Raw genomic sequence first — 5,299 nt, forward strand, 5'->3', positions numbered from 1 at the left:
CACCTGATTAGGAGTGGCCCGTCCCAAATAACCTCTCTATCTTTTTACGGCATCATTTTTTTTTTTAAATTCTCACCCAAGGTCATGCCCATTGACCTTAGAGATAGGGGAAGGGAGGGATAGAAACCTCGACGTGAGAGAGAAACATCCATCACCTGCCTCCCATATGCGCCTTGACTAGGGACCAAACCTTCACCTACGTATGTGCCCTGACCAGGAGTCGAACCTGCGACCCTTCGGTTTTTGGGACGACACTCCAACCTACTGAACCACACCGGCCAGGGCTCACAGCATTATTATTGATGATAGTCACAAAAAGGAGACAACCTGAACGCCTCTCAACAGTTGAATGAATGAATACCGTGTGGTATACTGTACCCATATCGTAAAATACTATACAGACTTGCCAAGGGCATATACCCCTACGTGCAACAACTTGTACCGATCTCAGTTCCGGGGTATGGAGCGAGAGGCCAGGGATAAAATCTGTACGTGACTGACGTGATACCTTTTGTGCAATGTGGAAAAACGGGAAGAAACCGTTACGGTGACACTGGTCAGAAGAGGGGTTGGTTAACTCTCAGGTGTAACGACTCTGTAAGGGCATGATATAGGTCTCCGGGGCGCCAGTAATGTTCTATAACTTGGTCTTGTGGTGGTCGCATGCATGAGTTCACTGTGTGAAATGTCCTCCAGTTGCTGTCATTTATGGCTTCTGTTCTCCCCCCTTTGTACGTCCTACATTCAGGAAAGAAAATCTAACAAAAATAGAGGGGCCAACAGGTATAAAGTGGAAGAAGAATGGACAGAATCACACTTCTGACTCAGAATCCCTTATCGTATGTCTTAAACCTCAAAGGCTGTACTGTAAAAACCTGTCATTTTCCCAGGCTCATTTGCTGTAAAACATGACCTGACTTGATACGAGGCTCTGTTTCGTCTTTATTTACCCCTCCTGTCATTAATATTTATGTTTTGCTGTAGAAACGTTGTTTTATTAGAATCAGCAGTGCTATTCTAGACCCTGCTACGGCTCCCTACCTAAAGTATAGGATATGAATCCTGAAACACTTGTTCCCAAGAGTTTCAGATGAGGGAACTGTGGATGGGTAGTAGTAAAGGCTTTCAACACAATCCATCCCCTCAGCTGAAGACAGATCAAGTTGACAAGGTCTAAGAAAGACCACAGCGGGTTGATCAGTGATGCGTGGAATTGCTTGAGTTGTCTCTTAGCATTCCAAAGTGGATGATTAACATACTAAAACATTTCTCACTGATGTTGCCGGTGGAAACGGGGCTCTTCCACGGGGTCGCAAGAAAGGCATTCTGGGAGCCCACGAATGGTAGGATGTGGTAAGGTTTACTGAAGACGCGGAAGCAAACACGAAGGGACTGTCTGAGGTTGAGCTCCGATGCCTCACCTCCATCTGACCCTCCGTGAAAAAGTTCAGCCTTGTCTTCATCGGGCCCAGAAACAGGTTGAGTGTTCAGACATTTCGTGCCATTGGTTCAGTCCGGGTCTCTGTCCTCATCCGGCAAGCTTAGTCTGTGTTCCTGACTGCGCTCTGGCTGGCACTGTGCCCAGGCCCACCCAGTCTGCCGCGGGCCCCAGGTGGCTGCTAGGGCCGCATGGCTGCTGTGGAGAAAGAACGCCGGAGCAAACAGGGCAAGCGCGTGCTACCAAGCCACAGAGAGCAAGCAGGAGGGATCCCCTTCGTTAGCCTCGTTATATTATCTAGGGCTTGGAAAAGCCAGGCGCTCTTCCAAATAGATCGGTCAGTTTTCCAATCCTTTGCAGACTTGCCTTGGATCCTCCCCATTACCACCTCAGTCCTCGGTCGTCCAGGTTGCTTTAACCCTTAGGCAATGCGAACCTTGCCCCAGGGTTGGCCAGCGGGCCTTCACGGCCACCCCCTTAGGTCCTACTGCGCATGCGTCGTACAAGCAGCACCGCCCGCCCTACCGCCTCGACCTCTGAACAGACTTGTGCAGAGCGGAGGAATTTCTCCCTTTATTGCTTTATAGCTTTCCTGTTGATCAGCGGGGGACGTACTGGTTGTACCTCGAGGAGGTTGGAAAGCCGGTTCTTTTCCCTAAACAGGGGAGGGCTGGATATCTATCCCCACGGGGAGGAAATGCCGAGATCCCCCTGGCTTGCCTGTAAATGCTGCAACTTCCTAGCAAAGCGGGCTTACTATCCGATACAGTTCCAAAATTTATTATGCCTAATGATGTCTGATTCCCTCTGTGCCTTTCTTTTATTATATTTAGTTACCCACGCTAAAAATATTACACCGCACTCTCATGACTAGAAAAACCACCAGATGTGTTGAGCTTCTATATCCTGTGGAACTTTAGGCGCTCACACTTCATAGATTTAAAAAAAAAAAATTACATCTATGCTCCTAAGTGACATAGCCTTGCATTTCTGTGTCTGTCTCTGCGTGTGTGTGGCAGGGGGGAGGGGGGTGCGCAGTGGAGGTTTGTGGGCTTGTGGTCATGTATTATCTTTCACAGTTTAGGAGCTTAGGCTATTTTCATGAAATAAACCTAGAGTAAGTCTTTGTTTCTAGCTGCTAAATCAAGTCTCAGGAATTTTTGACTTCTGAAAACAAGTGGATGATTGTATTCATCTCTCCTTACGATTCCCTCAGTGAGTTTGACTCCCAAACTAGTTCAAAAAAGAAGAAAAAGGAACCATTTTCTCATAAATCTGTGACTCTTAAAAGTGTGCATTCTAGGACAGGCAGAGAAGTATACGGGAAAGAACACAGGTGCTGGTATGAGACAGACTTGGGTGACTGTCCCAGAAGCACCACTTACTTAGTGTACGACTTCGGCCAGGTACCTACTCTCTTTGAGCGTTAGTTTCTTCATTCCCGAAATGAGAAGACGGTGCCCTCTCTTTCACTGTGTCCCCAAGGCTTCGCAGAGGGCCATTCTCACATTATTACTCAGGCAATTAGTGTGCCACCCTGCCGTGATCATGAGTAATACATGCATATTAATTAACAAAGTGACAACTGACATAAGCAAGTGGGAGATGACAAATGTTTGAGACTTGTGTATACTGGGGGTGCTGTTTACCTTCCTGAAATCATGCTTCGGATTTCCTTGAGCTCCTTATGCAAAATTCCTATAGACTATTTCTACATCAAGTGCATCACCTGTTAGTTCATTTTCAACTCATATGTATACATAGATACCCTGATAAAGGTTAAGTAGTAATACTAGCATCGAATGAAAAGAGAAATCACTTGATTTTAAATTCCTCAACCTCCTCCAACCTAATCACCAATACCCGTCCCTCCACCCCCGCCCAGCCCCCCACCCCCCAAAGCACTGTTCCCGCTGGTTCCCGGAGACAACAACTTTCCATTTTTATCTCCTTCTCTTTTCACTGGAAAAACTGAATCAGATCTGTGTTTTAAGAGGAAACTGGACGGAAACTTTTAGGTTAGCTCTTTCTTTCACGTTTTGTTGGAATTTGGGATTTTTCTTGCCTTTTCTGGGCTTTAGGGTTCTTTCTGGGCTACTTTGTAGCAATTTGAGAGTTTCGAGTATCATCTTCTACTGAACCTTTTGGGGAAATCAAGGAGGAGCTTCAGGCTGTGACTAGACATCCAATGGACTCACCAAAGAAGCTTAACCCAACCGGGACCCTGGAAGTCTTCGCAGATGCCCCATGAAAATTACTCAGCCGACACTCAAGCTGTCTCAGAAGTGCTAGCAAAGGACCTTGGGAAATTGACTCTCGGCCCTAGAACCAAATTCCCTTCCCTTCTGCCAGAAAGTTCACCCAAACAGCAGGACAAAGAAAAAAGCTTACAGGGGCTTGGACTGGGGCTGAGTCAAGGCCTGCTCTACAGTAGGAGGCGTGGAGTGAGGACATTGGCGACTGCTCGGAGAGAAAGTATGCAAAGGATATTACAAGTTACTAGATACCGCACCCTGTCTCTGCTTCAGAAAGACCCACGGGAGAGGAAACTTGAGATTGAATCAAGATCCAGAAGATTTAGGTGTAGCTGTCGTTACTGCCTATATCATGGAGATCCTTCCGATAATATTACCATGGAGGATAATTAGGACACGGAGTCGGTTTAGCCATAAATCTTATTCTTGTACTTTTTTTCTTGCTGGTAATTTTAAAGTTATTATGCAGCAGCTTGGGAAAGCTGCTTTTATGCTAGGATACACTGTAGACCAATATTTTGATAACCTATGATAGAAGTTTCGTGATGTCTTTTTCTTGCATCTGTTTCTTGTCTACCTTAATGCCAGTAACTTATAGGGTGTCTATGTAGTTTGCGTTTGAATGACTTCAATACACTTAAGTTCCTTTTTTATTTCACCCAAGGAAGCACTAATAGGTCCTGCGTTACCGTTGTGTTTTAGAAGGCTGAAGTTGGTAAGATGAAACCCAACATCAAGGATTAGAAGCAAATAACTTATGCAGAAGGAATGTGAAAGACAAAAAACATTGGGTGGTTTGGCTCAAGCATGCAGGGTGTATTAATTAGATTCTCTGATTTTCAAAAACTCGGATTGTAACAAATGTTTCCATGTGCTATTTCGATTTTTAGTAGCAAATAAGTGTGTACATAGGCCATCTTATTAAAATTAGAGGTGCAGTTGGGACCTTTTAAAAGTAGTTCTTTATTCTTGTTCTTAGCCCTCATTTAATACTTGTTTTTTGCTAGCAATGAACACTAATTCTTATCCTCATCACACTCCTGTGGTATAAATCTCTGGAATTCTAATATTTTGTGATATTTTCCTGCTGGGAAGGAACTTGACACATTTGGGTGAGGTTAGAAAATAAGGGCACCGATATTTGCCCGTATCGATTTCCTGGAAAAGATATAAAAAATGGGGAAGTAGAAGTTTTTGTTGAAGAAAAATGAATATGATAATGGTGTGTAATAGTAAGGGAAGATGTCAGGTTATTTTCTTTTTTTCATGACCCGTCATCTACACAGACCTGAATTTCTTTGGGATACGAAAGACACGCAGTCATACCTCGGTCCTCGTCGGCTTCAGAGTTCATCAAACCCTGTACTCATCACATTTCGACGAGAAAGAAATGTTTCGGCACTCGGCACTTGCTAGAACTTGGGCGAGTCACGATGCTGCCCTGCAAGAGAACATGCTTCACCACTTGCTCGGTACTGGCCAGCTTTGGCACTCATCACGAGTTCCAGAACGAATTGATGAGGAGTACCGAGGTACCACTGTCCTGTGTTTGAAGTGTTTTGTTCATCTAGAGACCCAATCCTGAGATTTTTTTTTCCCTAAGACA

General features: G+C 44.9%; 1 pseudogene; it reads left to right on the forward strand.

Moving 5' to 3' along the window:
• The first annotated feature begins 3,626 nt into the window (after positions 1-3,626).
• LOC129065106 (developmental pluripotency-associated protein 3-like) lies at positions 3,627-4,086 on the forward strand (annotated as a pseudogene).
• The last annotated feature ends 1,213 nt before the right edge of the window (positions 4,087-5,299 follow it).

Source organism: Pteronotus mesoamericanus, unplaced genomic scaffold, assembly GCF_021234165.1.
Source record: "Pteronotus mesoamericanus isolate MK-2021 breed Mesoamerican mustached bat unplaced genomic scaffold, CSHL_Meso_final contig_173, whole genome shotgun sequence".
Lineage (NCBI taxonomy): Eukaryota > Metazoa > Chordata > Mammalia > Chiroptera > Mormoopidae > Pteronotus > Pteronotus mesoamericanus.